Below are 16,894 nucleotides of genomic sequence, written 5' to 3' on the forward strand. Positions count from 1 at the left end.
ACTCACAGAGATATACCTGTTTCTGCTTCCTGAGTGCTGGGACTAAAGGAATGTGTTCTCACACTGGGCTAGTTTTCACTTTGACTTCTTTGAACCTATAAGAAATTTAGAAGTTTGTTGTAGAATTCCAAAACCACTTAGAAGTACCTTAGAGTCTCTTCTATATAATTTCTGTGTATTTCACATTTTACATTTTCTGTTTATCATTGGGTTTTATTTCAATATTATTTGCAGTAAAAGAAATGAATATGATTTCAGTCATCCAGAACTAGTTGTAACTTGGTTCTTGTATGGCTTCCTTATGTTAATGTTTTAGTTGTCCGTAAACAGATTACAATTGGATTTTACATATCTTTTGGGTCAGGTTGATTGACACCTCACAATTCTGACAGTTTCTGAGACTGGTGTCTTGAGATTCTCCAGATAAACATGCTGTGGGTTAAGCTGTGCCTTTTCACACCCCATTGCTTCCTGAGACTTGCAGATATGACCTTTAAAAAATAGTCTTTACAAGTAGAATTGAGTTAAGATGATGTCATACTGGATTAGGGTGGCCTTAAACAAAGTGCAGGGAGAAACTGGACCCAAAACAGAGCGCCGTGAGCATGCAAAGGCATAGGTAGTGATTGCTCAGAAAGCCAAGGAGTGATGGCTGTGGGCATCCACCAAAGAGCTTTCCTTGGCGCCAACTCCTTAGACTCAGACTTCTACTCTCTAGAAGTTCACAGCAATAATTTCCAATGTATGGGCAAAGAAGAATTAGCATGTGATTATTATTTTTTATAGGTTTACTTTGAGAATTCTGAACTTATTATTTTTAAATTTTAACTTTCCAGTGGAAGTAATGAAGAAATGAGGAACTGTCAGAAAAAAAAAAATTATTCAGTGACAGGAAATTGCTTTAAAAGATGTGTGGGGGACAGGGCTGGAAATGAATGATTCCTTCAGATGTTTATTTATTTTTTATATTGTTTTAAAGCTTTCCTACAGGTATATAGTGTATGTCAAATATGTTCCCCTCATACTTTCTACCCTCCCCTTTCTTGCTCCCTGGACCTGTTAGTGCCTTTGTCTCATAGAGAATTTTGCCTTTACTTTCATGCTATATGGATACGAACACACATGTATACATGCACAGATTCACAAGAGCCCATAATCTATGTAGAATCTAGGCACCAAGAATGAGCCTTGCAACATGGCACTAAACATTTGTTAGTTGTGCTACCAACTGACTGTTATGCAGGTCTCATTAAAAAAGCAAAACAAAACAACAACAACAACAAAAATTCCACAAAGGTGGAAACGCTCAACTCAGTCGCCATCGAGTCATTTATCAGTTATGGAGTGTCGCTGGGCCAAGTGCTGTGCTCTGTATCCTTTGAGGATGCGAAGTTTCAGAATCCAGCAGGCCTGGCCTCCAGGTGTCGCCTGCACAATGCAATGAAAGACTCTGTGACTCTGGCCAGACAGACCACTAGAGTGCACAGGTGTGAGGCTTCGGAAGTACACAGCTGCCTTTTGGGCTGTGTACCCTTTCTGCTTCTGGCCCTTCTTAAGGGATTCCAGGGGCTAAGGAGGAAGTGGATCCCAGTCAGACAGCAACAGGAAAGACATCCTCCTGTCTTTGGCCAGTTGACAAAGGAGAGAAGATCGAGGATGCTGGGGCCTAGGGTGCCAGTATCCTTACCTAGGACAGGGCACCCGATGAGTTGGCAAGCAAGGAAGAAAATTAGTAACAGAACCAGCAAGTCTAGGATGGAACTGGTTTAGTTTCATGTCACTTCTCTGTTTGAAAGATGTGAACTTCCTGATCAGAAGTCTCCAGTCACAGGTCTGGGGAGCACAGAGAGAAGGGCAGCAAAGTGCACGCTCCCCTGGGGAGCACCCGGCATCTTCCTGGTACCTGTCACTGGAGGCAGAGGCGTGCCCAGGCCAGATTTGGTGGAGGTTGGGCACATATGCAAGAATGAGGAGTCAAAGCCAGCAGAGAGGCTTGGACACACAGCACCTGCCCCCACCCCCTTTCCCTGCGGCTGCTTTCCCAGCAATATGGGACCTAGCAAGCAGCTTACATTGAGGCCCCATGGAAACAGCGCCCCCTGGAGGAAAAGAGGAGAGGAGCTAGGTGGGGAAAAAAGAAACCACTTCAAGTAGCTGAAGGGGAAAGCTGAATGGATACCTTGTCATCTCTACTCCACACCTGGCAACTACTCTACAGGGTAGGGGCGGTTTTGGAAAAATAGAGAATATAGGTCTCTTAGAGGAGTCCATTAGGTTGCATTTTGCTTGCAAGTATTGTTAAGTCATAAGGACACAAACCTAAGAGTTTAGCCCCATTGCGTTCTTATTTTTGGTTTCTATTAGTCTGGACAGGCATGGGCAACCCTCTGCATGCAGCAAAATAGACCTGGTCTAGGAGTAAGTTATAGCTATAGTTAAGATCTCTAAATTGGCTGTCTAAGGATCTGGAGATGAGCACCTTATATGATAAACATCTCAATGTCTTTGTGATTCAATGGTTATTGCTCTAATCACACAACTTTGTTGAATAAAGATCAAAATTTCATCTCTCCCCGCCTTTGCTTCTCTTCTAAAGACTTTTTTTTATTGCTTTAAATGACAGGTATGTGTGTGCACCTGTCTGTAGGTTGTAGAGGTGAATGCACAGAGACCAGAGGTGTCATGTCCCTTTGGCAGTTGTGAGCAGTCCAATGGGAGCAGTGAGAAGTGACCCCCTGCAAGGACAGAATGTGTTCCTAACCACGCAGTGTCTTTCCAGCTGCAATGGCTCCCTCAGGAATAAAGAGCATACCTGACTCCTGCAGCCAGAGGACATGTGAATAAGGGGCATTGCAGAGTGGTAGCTCCGGAGAGAGAGACTATATCCCTCAACAGGAAGAGACAAGATTTCAGGGTACAGTTTAACAGGACATCAGATGAGGAGGCAATCAAGGAGAAAGTCTAACGAGCTATTGTAACTCCATATTTTGTGTGCAGTTTGTCAGACACAATTATATGTAGAGCTTAGTCTTATTTTTAAAATTGCACATGAAATCATCTTAATATTTTGGTCCATGTGCCTGTGAAAGTACTCCATGGCTCTGGGAAAAATAACATATTTCTCTTTTTGAGTTTTTTTTTTTAAGTGAAAATAAGATAAGGATAACTTCCCATTTGATTTCAGAGGACATGGCTGCTTTTTATTAGGTAAGTTGAGAGTAGAAACGTTTAAGTGTTGTCGGTCCTCTGAGAAAGAAAAGAGCCAAGACCCACTGGTTAAGAGGGAAGATACAGGCATGACCAATTAATTCCCCTTCTTTTTGTGAGGTGGCTGCTAAAGTCAATTTAGGATATGTGATTGAGTTTCTGAGCACCTCTGCTTGGAGACTGCAGGACTATGCATGTATGTGCGTGTGTGCGTGTGTGCGCGTGTGTGTGTGCACGCGTGTATGTGTGTGCACGTGTGTATGTGTGTGTGTGTGTGTGTGTGTGTGTGAGTGTACGTGTGTTATACAAAGGAGATGAAGACTCAGACTAAGGTAGCCCTGGTTCAAGAAAATAAACTGAAGCATGGATTATGTGACATTTGAACAATGAAGCAAGGATGTCAGAACCTTGCCCTCCAGAACTCTTGCTTGTGGCTAGAGCTGTAGAATCTTTTATACCGGAAAAGAACAAATTCTAGATCTGGACTGCAACCAACGAGTTGATGATTTCCATTTCTTTCCTTCATGAAGCTGACAGTACAGCAGTCTTCAGAATCAAGAAGGAGTTGTTCTGGATGTTGAGGTGGATGCTGACTTTAGAAAACGTAATGAAGGTAGGCAGCAGCGAAGGGAGGGCCATTACACCATTGCCTGGTAATAATTATCTCGCTCTGCATCACCAGTTGGCTATCACAACTTCTTTTCATTTTCTGTATGTGGGAGTGTTGCCCTGTGTGTGTCTGTGTACCTGGAGACAGATCCCCTGGAACTGGAGCCACAGACAGTTGTGAGCCACCATGTGGTGCTGGGAATTGAACCTGGGTCCTCTGAAAGAGTATCACGAGCACTTAGCCAGTGAGTGATCTCTCAGGTCCCAATCTCACTGAACATGCCTCTGCACTGCACATGACCATTGGGGCAGGCACTCTGCTGTTGCTAGGTGATGCTCATCATTCTTTGGAGAAAGAACTGTTCTGCTTTTTATTTAAGTTGACAATGCCTTTTTTTTTTTTTTTTTTTTTTTTTTTTTTTAATCCTCAGCAGGGCCCAGCAACACTCAGAGACTTGTCTCAATGCTTTTTCTTAAAAAAGAAAGAAAAGAAAAAAAGAAGAAGAAAGACAAAGAGTATTCAGTGCTGGTAGTTCATATCTGTAATCCATGCTGCTTGGGACTCTGATCTCACTAAGTTTTCCAAGATGGACTTGGACTTATTCTGGAGCCCAGGCAAGATTTGAACTTGTGATCTTCCTAGCTCTAAAAGAACAGCAAACACACAAACAAACACAGAGATGTAGTTCAGCTCACTTGCTAACATATGTGAGGCCCTAAATTCAACCCTCAGATGTAGTTGGATTTTCTTTGGACCACCAATCAGCTCCCAAATAAAGACACAGAGACTTATTCATTATGAATGCCCAGCCTCAGTTTAGGCTTCTCCCACTGGCTCTTTGAATTGTATTCGACCTGTTTCTATTCATCTACATTTTGCTTCAGGACTTTTCATCCTGTATGCCCTTCTTTCCTGCCCCCTCCTTGTCTGTCTGTCTGGTACCTAGTGTCTCCCTGATGCTTCTTTCTCTTTCTTCCTGAGCCTAAATTTCTCTTCCTAAGCTCTCCCTGCCAAGAAGTCTCACCTATTCCTCCTCCCTTACTATTGGCCATTCAGCTTTTTATTAGACCGACCAGGTGCCTTAGGCAGGCAAGGTAAAGAAGCAACACATCTTTACATAATTAGACAAATGCCACACATCTTTACATAGCTAAACAAATACAACACATTTTTGCATAATTAAACAAATATCGCCCTACACACAAGTCATGTGTTCACATGCAGGGGTCTTCAACCAAAGTACGGCCACAGAGAAGTTGGAAGAACTGAGCTCAATCCTGAGACATCTGGGATGAGTTTGTGAACTCTTACCAGTCTGGCTCTTTCCAAGTATGCTCTCTATACTGCCCAGTGTATCACGGACCACACACTCACCCACGCAGTCTCACCGCCTTGCCCCGCCTGACAAAGTTAGCATGTTTTTGATGTCTCTGGGAGCCAGGACCGAGCACCTTGACACTCACCTCACTGCTTCTCTCCCAAACAACATTAGAAATAGGAGCTATAGCAGTTCGCTGTAAAGGGGCAGGGGAGGTGGGGGATGAAGAGGCGAAGGCCTAGAGAAAGCGGTAGCAGCGGGGTTCAAGCTGTTGGAGCTGGCGTGCCAGTCTGTATCATCTTCATCGTTGAGCCCATTATGTAGCTAGGTTTGGCTCTAAGCTCACATCTGCCCTGCCTCCACCTTCTGAGTGCTGCGTGCACGGCGTGCGTGCGTGCGTGCGTGCGTGCGTGCATGCGTGTGTGTGTGTGTGTGTGTGTGTGTGTGTGTGTGTTTGTGTTTCTACTTAACTATCCCATCATCATTCCTATTTTAGACAGGAGTTAGTTGAGGTTTTTCAGGGGCAAATCTAATCCCATTATTCTTGTAGTCCATACTAGCTGGTGTTTTCCCCATTGCAGTCAAAGGCCAAGCTATTTCCCAGACCTCCATGCTGTGTCTCTTTATCCCTCTGACATTGCCTTCGCCATCATTCACAGCTACCCCATTGATCCCCGTGCTCCCACCTCAAGCCCCTTCTACTTCTGCTTACTTTGTTGGAAGTGTTTGTCTCCAGAATGCCTCCATGGCTCACATTCCTATCTCCTCATATCTTGCCAAGCAACTTATCAGGTGACTCCTGGTTGTTTTATATCGAGTTCCCATCCTCCTTCCTACCCTCAGGCCCCTGAAACTGTACCTTCTTTCCTATCCTCATCCTTGACACTTATTATTGATTGCCAATATCTTTAAATCTATGTACTAATTAGCAGCTATTCTTCCCCTGTAAAATCCATCCGTCCGTCTGTCCGTCCGTCCATCCATCCATCCATCCATCCATCCATCCATCCAATGTGTAGCACCAGCATTTATGACAGAACAGAACAGATTAACAGGCTCCTGGTAAGACTTTGAAAGAGTGACAAAGGCTTAAGAAACTCGTGTAAGTTCAATTAGTAATAGGTAAAGGGAACATAGTGACGGACCCAGCATTGAGTTCAACCATGTACCAAATGCACACACACTGTCTTCCTAGGCTCCCAGCCCAAGTCCTCTAGTCTTTAATTCTAACGGGCCTAGTGAAAGGGAATAAACAAACCAAACAGGAAAAAGGCAGCATTTGTTAGTCTGTTAAAGTGGGTTACTTTTAAAGTGAGATCAAATCAGAGGCCAGGTCAGGGAAAGGGGACACTGGTCTTTAACAGAAAGGGAGTTGACAAGTGATGAAGTCAGGAATGTGCTGATGTCTTGGGGCTTTGTGAAGGGGCAAAGTGTGGGAAGGTCCTGGGTGAAGCTGGTGTTGGGTTAATTAATTAGGGTGGGATGCCTGAACATTAAGGGGAGGAAGGAACCGGAGCATTGATTGGAGTGGACTGGAGTCTCAAGTAGCGGTTACAAAGGAGTCTCCAGGCAGAGGAAGGATGGGAGAAGTGTTGGGTACAGCTCCATTTGGCCAATGGCCAAAGAAACATGTCAGATATTAGTGAGAACAGGCCCCAGCTGCTGCACTTTACAAGCTAAATGGCAGTCCTTCACTTAGCCCTTCCTCAGCTCCCCCTTCCTGGAACGCTTATTTTCTTCCTGAGGCAGCCAGTCACACATAACTCAGTTCTCACTTGAGGGTGTACAGGAAGGTGAGTGCTCAGGCCTCCCTGCTAATGGAAAAGGGTTCATAGCCCTAATGAGGACTCAATTTCTCCTGAAATAGAGAATTTCGACATCAGTGTCCCAAAGTCCAAACCCTTTTGTTCCCAGCATAGTTTTCAAAGTTGTAGTTCATTTTCTTTAATCTCATGATTCTATGCATGTCATTTCTAAGACTTCTAGAGTATAAAAGGATTTTTTTTCCTTCTTCAAAGTATTTTTGTACATGTATTTCTCATTCTAAGGAAAGAGATCCCAAGTAAATACATGTATGTGTGTATTCGTATGTATATATCTACACATATGTTCATATATATATATATGTGTATATATATGTGTCTATATTACATTGAGGAATTTAAACATAGAACAAAAATATTACATTGGAGAGTTTAAACATAGAACAAAAGCAATGAAAACACAGATTGTTACTGAGTAACCAGCTTGGCTGAGATGATTTTCCTTTCCCTCTGACCCTGTATCTCCAATACGCAAAGATTAGGCAGATGTTAGGTGGGTTGGCCAGAAAGCACAAAACTGGAGCCAGGTCAGGCTCTGCCACTGCCTGGCCGTGTGGTGACACTCTAGCTATTGACTTATCATGCTCCTTACTGTTTCTAGCCTGTAAAATGGGGCCCCAAATAACTTTTAACTAAGGAGGCTTTTGTGAACTTTGATTCTGTATATGTGTATATATGTATATGAGTGTGTTACAGTTTTAGAACAATGCTAAATGCTATGTAGCCTACTATTATTTATAGGTACTATAAATTCTTGGATCATTTTTTTGGTGTTTTTGTCATTTGGGAGCCTAATGCTGATTGCTTGTTGTGTTTTGAGGCCCAATGGCAGAAGAAGTGGCCTTTAACTTCTCTTACATAGCACTTAGGAGAGAGGCTGGACAGAGGTACTTTAATAGCCATCATTTTGAGGGAAAAAATATACAAATCTATCATCTATCTATCTATCTATCTATCTATCTATCTATCTATCATCTGTTTCTTGTTTTTGTTGAAAGATATAAGTACATTTGGAGAACTTTTATTTAAGAACTAAAAGTCAGTATGAAATAAGTGTGGGTTCAAATAATGTTAATTTCCCCCATTATCGCCCATTTTTTTTTTTTGGCACCATTCAAGTGCTGCATGCAGATTCTGTTTGAACAACATGTATCTCATTTATATGCGGAGATGGAGTGAATTCCATGAATTGTATACTGTTTCATATTGGGAAATGATGGCTTTTCTATCATATCTGCTAATAAAGAATATTTTACTCTTGCGTAATTTTCTTTCTCATTTTTTTTCTAAGCTGAATTAATACCAAGCTCATGAGGACACTGGGAAGTGTGGCTAAAGACATTGAAATGGAACTATGCTCTATGAAAGTTGCTAATGAATACATTTTCCACAATTATTTTGGGGAACGTTACTATTTAACCATTTATTCTGTTGGTACTTGACTATTTCAGTTAAATGTTTAAAATTCACCCTTAAAATAATAGTAGATGCTCTCAAGGGAGCTTGATGTGTGAAGTTGAATAAGATTCAAGTGAAAAGAATGGTTGCTACAAAAGATATAGATAGTCTTACACCAATTGCTGTGCAGGTGGTGGAGTTATAGTATCAGTACAAATACATGACTAGAGAGTATTACAAAGAGAAGGGTTAATCCTGATGGAGGTGCGGGCTGTGTGTGGTCTTGAAAGATGAATAGTGCGAACATAATTTTAATGTAGGGAGCATCTGGACAATACCCTGCCAGAAAGCACTCTGAGTTTCTAGGCAAGCAGGCTGTTGTGTAGTAGTTATGATTGTGTTGGGATGATATGTGGTTAAATAAAGGATAAAGCCCCAAACACAGCAATGGCAATGAAAATGGATTAGAGACAGTTTATTCCATAAACTGTTTTTTGAGGTATGATTGACAAGACTTGGTGACTAATGGCTGTGAGGTTTAGGGAGCTAGGAACTGGAGATGGTGTGACTTGAGGTTGTGACATTAACTGAGATAAGGAAGATAGCACTAGATGACTCCTGCTTTATGCATTGTATTTGTTAGGTGAGGGCAGATGGAGATACTTTGAGTTTGAATATTTTGCCACCATGCAATGAAACCTCCCTTTGCTCCGTAGCATCCTGACACACTCGCGCTGTGCTGTGCTTTCCCTGGCCTCTGTGCTCTACTTTTCCCCTCTCACAGAATGCTACATCCCTGCTCCAGAGTGAGTGGATTTTAACTCTGGTGACAAAGACTAGAACTGACCAGTGTCAACTAGTACTTCAGTCTGTAAGTTGCACAAGACACACATCTAGGTAACATCGTCATATCCTATTGAGTACAACATTCCAGGTGACTGTTCTGACCCTTGCAAACATCCAGATCTTTAACTAGGCAAAAGAATTAGCAAAGGAAAGTAAACGGTCTATTTGAATACACCAGAAACTTCTTTCGGCTCAGAGTTGCATTCCGAGTTAGAGACTAATATGTTAACTAAACAGTTAGAAATGCAATTAGATAAAGACAAGGCTTTGAAGTCCCCGAGGAATATGCATGTCGTGGGCCACTTGGCAGGAGCCAGTGCTTCCTTTGCTACAGCTCTTAAGATTGTTTCTTCAAATATCTGCTTTGGAAGATGAATGAAGATTATGTATTATTAGATACTTGAGAATGTATGCATGTTCATAGTTTTTCTCTTAAACCCAAAGCTTTAATTCACATTATGGGTAGATGATGAGGGTTTTTCTAATCTTTAAAAATACTTTTGAATTTATGCCACATGAATTTCAAGATTTTTTTCTTAAGAAAGCAGAAGAAGGTGGAATTCTTTTGGTTTGTCAATTGGTTATAGATGTCAGTGGACAGTGTTTTAAAGTCGATGTAATGGTGGCTTGCATATAACGTCAGAAAACAGCTTTGTGGTTTGAGGCACCAAGACATCAGTGGCTATCTAACAATTTCTACTGTTTACTTTTGGTCCTGTTGTCATTTATTTGTATATTTTAAAGGATGAAGGTATCAATATAACCAATATTGCTCTTTCAGTGTGACTCTAAGTACACATGTTGGTTGAGTGGAGAAAATGGCTATGCTCCACAAGTTGGAAAATCTTGTTTAATAATATGTGCATTTGGTTTTATTTATGTCGATTCTTCCAGCTACAGTGCATAACTGAAAAAAATAAATTTCAGTTTTAGAAACCTTCATATTTCAATTGTAGAATGGCTTCATTAGTGTGGGAGGAATGCATAGTGTAGTCATGTGACAATATGCTTTCTTTCTAAGTGGCTGAAAGTCCATTTATTTAAAATAACATATGCTTTAGATACCCAAAAGACTGTGTGTGTATCTGTGGTGTGTGTGCATGCGCGTGTGTGTGTTTGTCTCTGTGGTGTGTGTGTGTGTGTCTATGGTGTGTGTGTGCGCGCGCATGCATGTGTGTATGTCTCTGTCTCTCTGTGTATGTGTGTAGGACATGAGCAACATGAGCTTACATGTTAGAGGTTTCTCTCTGGCATATTCAATTTCTTCAATAATTTTATTGCATGTTTACACTGGATTTACAAATTTAAAATTGGCTAGGAAGATAGTCACATTTTAAACATTATGAAAGATATGAGATTTTAAAAATAGTTTTATTGTTTGAGGGGTTCATGTAAAGGTAAATGTATGAAGTATTTCAGGCCTGGCTGATATTATTGTGGCAGAGTTCCTGCTAGTTTTGAATTATTGCATCTTAAATTAGAAACGCTAGTACCAAGATCTGTAGCAGTAAGGAAGTTATGTCATTTTAGTTAAAAGTATCATATTATTCTTAATTGATCATTTCACTGTAGTGGAGGCTACCAGCCAGAACCAATCCTAAACAGACTGTTGGTGGTTGGATATTTTCCTCCAAGTCTAACCCTGTCTGACCACTGTGAAGGTGTTCATGGAGGTCCAGAAATAGACCAGGTTCTCTACTGCGGAGCTTCCTGCCTACATCCTCCGGTTTTCTTTCATTTTCCCTTTTGAAACTGTTGTCTTTCCTCTTGGACTCAAGCATTAGACAATTAAAACGTTAATGGCCAGTTTGTCATAGGAACTGTTCCTTTCCAGGTAGCATCTGGCTACACCGCCAAGCAAAAGACAGGCCAGGACAGAGCCATAGGAGGCACTTTGTAACAGCAGCCCAGCCAAGAGTCAAGGACCCGCTTGTCTACTTTGGTATTGTATTTCTATCATAGGCCTCGAGTGCATTTTATGCACACAGTGTGAGGCCTCCCAGGAGTGCTTACTGCCCAGGCATAGTCATCTTTTAGGGCAATGGTTCTCAACGTAGTGATAAGCCTGGTCCAGCTTACCCTGCCTCCATCCCCTCCCCGCAGGACATCTGATAATGTCTGGGACACTTCTTGGTTGTCACTGCAGGGGAGATGCCACTAACACTTAGTGGACACAGGACAGAGATGCTGCTCATTGTCTCAGCCTTCAAGTGCAGGCTCCCACAACAATGTTTATTCAGCCCCAAGGCAAATGGTGCTGAGGTGGAGGCAAGCTGCTTTGAGGTCCTGTCAGCCTAGGATGTAGATAATCAGTCTGCCAAAAAAGCTGTCTCCTTTTAATCTGGAGTCAAACTTGGAGTGAATTGTTATTTTCATACCAAGTGTGGCACAGAATTGAGTGCTTTTCTCTCCCTTTGATAGATGTAAAAACACACAAACAAAAAGCTTTCAAATGTAGATTTAAATTTGACCTTAGCTTTTTTTCTTCATTTGGTAGGAAAAAAAACCTTTCAAATTGAGATTTAAATTTAGCCTTAATATTATTGCTTTAGAATGGGTATATTTATTAATATTTTGTTTTCCTTGTTTTTATTTTCTCTGTTTTGAAACAAATATTTTAGCAATTGCACTGATTTATGTGAATGTTTCACATTTATTATTTTTCCTCACATCTTTAAAATATCTCTACATTCTAGTTCCTTAAAGCCTTTCTTATTCATTGTTACTCACTGATTTATGTATTTAACAAATGTTTATTGAGACAGTGAGTTAGATTCAGTTATTACACGATAATATTACAATAATGAATGAAATAGGTAGGTAATGATCTGGGTAGTCAAGAAATGTGCATTCTACTACAGAGAGAGAGAGAGAGAGAGAGAGAGAGAGAGAGAGAGAGAGAGAGAGAGAGAGGAGAGGAAGGTCTGAGTGCAGGGGAACCAAGAGAGTAGAAAGGGAGAGGATGTCAGATGAGGATGGGGGGCTGAGACTGTAAATAGGTTCTCCTGAGAGTGACCTTTGCACAAACACCTGGAGAAGAAGACAGTGAGCAATGTGGTCTGGCAGAAGTATGCTCTGCGAAGAGGAGGTGCAAGTGCAAAGGTCCCCAGGCTGGGCTGCACTTTGTGTATATCAAGACTGCAAAGAAATCAATGTGACTGGGAGAGGGTGAGCTGAAGATGGAGAGGAGGCGGAGAGGTGACAGATGAGGAGGCGATCAGATTTTACAAGGCTATTGAGAGATGTTGGCTTTTCCTTGAGTGAGCAAGGAACCATCTGAGAGTTTGAGGTAGAAGTGTGTTTGGATCTGACGTGTGTTTTTAAACTATCACTTTGGATACTGCCTGCAGCATAGACTAGAAAGGCAAACAGAGAGCATTAACGAGGGTCTGGAATAGGATACCAGCACAGAGACGTTAGCTAGGTCTATTGATGGACACGAATTTTTAAAAAGAGAGGAGCTAAACATTTAGCTGGACCAATAAGTAGGTAAGTAGGTTGTTTTTTTGTTTTTGTTTTTGTTTTTTTTTAAATTCACCAATTATTTCAGTTTTCTCCAATGTAGGGTTCTGACCCAACAATTTTGACCTATTAAGAAAGCCAAGGGACTTGCTTACCCTACAGAAGTGGTGGAAACTTCATCTGACAGCACATACTTTGTTTTTTCTTTGTTCCTTCTGCCACACACACAATGAGTTTCAGAGAAAGGCTGCTCTCTTATTCTGGCTCCTAGAACAAAGCTGATATGCATACACCTGAAGGAGACATAGATATGCTACACAACAATAAATGAATGTGGGTGACTGAAAGCTGGTCCCGTGTTCAGCATGTTTGTCATTGCAAACTCCAGCTTAGTCTGATCAATGATGATGAGGATTTCCTTAACCAAAATGGAAACCCTATACTGGATCTGTGAGTTCCCGGTGTGGAAGATCTGCAGGTTCAGCCTCAGTTTGTGAGATATAAGGTACATACTAGATTAGCTGAACTAGCTGAACATAATAGATCAAAATCAAGGGAGTGGCCTGGGTAAAGGTATATATTTGGGACTCATTAGTGTGAGAATGAATACAGTTGTTTGAAGTATAGGTCCTCTGGGGAATCCCAAATGATAAACAGGAATGAGAATGAGTGGGTATTCAGGTAGAAGGAAAGCTTGTTCACCTGAATGCCGAGTGAAGGGAATCTCATGGGCAATTATTGCACCAGTGGGGTCATGTCTGAGAATTGACCTTGGGGTGAGCAATGTTGAAGCTACTGTTGACCTTGGCAAAGCATTATGAAAAGTTTATAGAAAATTTGAATGACATGGCTCAAGAGAGAGCATAGAAGAAGAGACTGCAAACACAGACACGTCAGAAATGGAGAATGCAAAGGTTCTGTGTAACGTCTTGTCTTTTGTGTAATATTGGTGGAATCATAGTGAGTTGGATAGCTAATGGAATGATCCAAAACAGAATAGGACAATTGATAAGTGATAAAAGAAGGGGGGATTGTAGCAGAGATATCATTTAATAGGCCAGGTGGGATGGGTTGTGGAAATGTTGCTCTTTAATAGACCCCCATACGCATCTCTTGTGAAGACAGCTTGTGGGAAAGTGCTGTGGCCGTACATGCTGGTCAGATACAGAGTTTATGGAGTTTCTGATTGCTTCTGCTCTTCTCACTGAAACTGGATCCACTCCTGGTGTGTGCGTGTGGGGTGTTGGCAGTTTGACATCATGTATTTTTCTCCACCCACGTTCATGTGGAGTAGGTATGTATTGAAGAGAGATGAGTTTAACTGTGGCTGGAGATTTTTCTCACAAACCCAGCCAGACAAAGCAGGGTGAAGTTAAGACTTCATTGTCCAAGTCTGATTACAAGTAGAGGAGAAATGTGTTCAAGTTGGAAAATTTGAAAGGTTCTTCCCATGCATATTCTTTAAAGACAATGCTCATGGATTTGTTTTTTTGTCTCATACTAGTTTCCTAGAATATACAGGTGATGCCTGAAGCATTAGCAGTGATGCCAGATGGTAAATTGAAGGCTGCTAGTGTTAGTAGCACTCTCCTTGGTAAAGAAGAGCCAGAGGTACCCAGATTGCTGAATCCATTGTCAGGGTGAATCACCCATTTTCAGTTTTCTTGGCAGAACAAAATCTGCTTTATGTCAATCTTCACTTTCCAAGTCTCTCAACTGAAACAATATTCAGTTCCTAATGGATAAAGGAACAATAATATGGATGATATAGTCAGTCTTATGAGAAGTCTCCATACTGATTTCCATAGTGAATGGACTAATTTCCATTTGTGCCAGCAGTGTGTAAGGGTTCCATATGTTTTCTATATGATGTAGCTATATCACTCCTGGGTATTGACATGAATGACCCCGAGTCAGCTTATCTCAGAGTCAGCTTATCTTATATATCAATGTTTATTATAGAGCAATTCATAATAGCTAAATTATGGAACTAGATATCCAACAACAGAGGAGTCAATAAAAATGTGGCATATATACATAAAAGAAATTTTTCAGTAATAAAGAACAAAGTCTTGTCATTTGTAGGGAAATGTACACAGCTGGAGATAATTGTATTAAGTGAATTAAGGCAATGTCGGAAGGACAAATAACATATGTTTCCTCTTTTTGTTTCTTATATTTTATAGATAAATAAATATATGTGAATATATATATATATATATATATATAATATGTTACATATGTACATATGTACTTGACAGGAAAGTAGAAGTGTAACTGTCTATGATTATAATTATGTGTTTAGGAATAAAGAAGCATATACACTCATGTGACTATATATAATATATATATATACATATATGTATATGCAAGTAACAGCAATTAATGAAAAAGGAGGCCATGAATTTGAAAGGAGCAAGGAGGAGAACATGGAAGAATTTGGAGGAAGGGAAGCAGAATGATGTAATTATATTATAATCTCAAAAATTAAAGAAATAATAATAAAAACCCCATCTATAGTGACAAGAGGAACTAAAGGCAAGAAGGCAGAGTAAGAAAAAGGTGAGAAAGAGCATGAGGGGGAACATGTTCAATATATAGTGTATATTCCCGTACATACGCACAAAAGCTTAAGGACCAGAACAACCCTTTGAAGGAGGAAGACTCATTCACTTATGATCCTCACATAAGTGTATGTCTTTGGAAGCAATTTCCTTCCTTTGACTATTTCTTTTTTCCTGACCATTCTTTGCTCCTTCATAACTTCTTAGGAGAAGGGAAAATATCCGTACTATGAAGTAATAACTTACAGTAGTTCTAAACTAGTTCTAAACGGGGATGAGGGTGGAGGAGTCGTAGCATCAGCTTGGGGAGTCTTTCCAAACTACACATTCCTAGTCCCATTATCTCTGCAGAGGCTCTGATATTTTCCTACCAACTCCCATTTGAGAATCAGTTATCTGTAGCACATCCGCAAGTTTCTGCTTGCTTCCAGTTGGCAAAAATTTAAACTAATAGTTAAAAACTAATGAGGAATTTTGTTAAGTGAAAATATGTCTAGAGCATTAGAAGAGATTAGAGAATGTGTTTTTCATCTTTTGAAATCCATTTAGACCCAGACAACCTCATTATTTAAACATATTTAAAACTCAGTTGGAAAACTTCAGTCATCATTCTCAAATTACTATACATATAGATGCATATATATTTGTATACACACACACACACACACACACACACACACACACACACACACACTTTCCCCCTTTGCTTCTTCCCAGAATTACTCTTTCAGAAATATTGGGAGGGGCAGCGGGGAAAAGTCACTATGCCCTACAGATGTCACGCTACTATTTTCTCTTTACAATCATGCTTGCAATATTTAGCACACATGTGGCTGGCTTGCTGCTGTGTGAAGCACTATTTGTACTTGACCATGGCAAAACACACTATCTCCTGTTTTCTTTGAAGGCGCATCCAGTTCTTTCTGGGATGACCCGGCGTCTTCTTTTCCACTTGCTTGGTGGGTGGCCTGCTGATTTCAGTGCACACTGCTCAGTATGTGCTCATTTGGCCAGGCTTTAATTAGACCAAGATTGCGGCATGTTTTGCTTTGTCTACAAGGAGTCTTGGTAATAGAGAGGAGACAAAGACCCAATCTTGTACACCTGATCTATTTATGGAAATAGCAAAACCATAAAAATGAAACCTGTAAAACCAGAAAACAGACACATACACAGGCGCACACACAAACCCATAAGAAAAGCTAAAAACACACTTGACAAGAAAATCACCCTAGCTCAGTCAGGTAGCAGTAGGCAGCAGATTTTACAACTATAAAATAAAGTGTCTTTTTTTTCCTTTTTTGATTTATTTATTTTATATAACCAAGTCCATTTAAATGAAAACAAACATTTATAGACAATATTTGGGAATTTGGGCATCCTTCTTTCCAAACTACTTCCTGCTGGTAAGGGGCGCTGTCATGGGGGATTCTAAGAAGATGCAGAAATCATGGCTGTAGTCTATAAGACTGCTTTGTCCAGCTGTTTTGAATGTAGGATCACCTGGTACTCTGTTTCAGGCGGTCTGGCTTGATCAAACCACATTAGTCTGATCCCCTTATTTTGTTAACTCTCCCAAATTCAGATGACATTGAAACCACAGTGTGAATGTCTTGCTTGCCTGAATAGAGAGTGCTGCTTAATGTGTGACCCTGAGCAATGCATG

This window comes from Phodopus roborovskii, unplaced genomic scaffold, assembly GCF_943737965.1.
Source record: "Phodopus roborovskii unplaced genomic scaffold, PHOROB, whole genome shotgun sequence".
In the NCBI taxonomy this organism is placed as follows: Eukaryota; Metazoa; Chordata; class Mammalia; order Rodentia; family Cricetidae; genus Phodopus; species Phodopus roborovskii.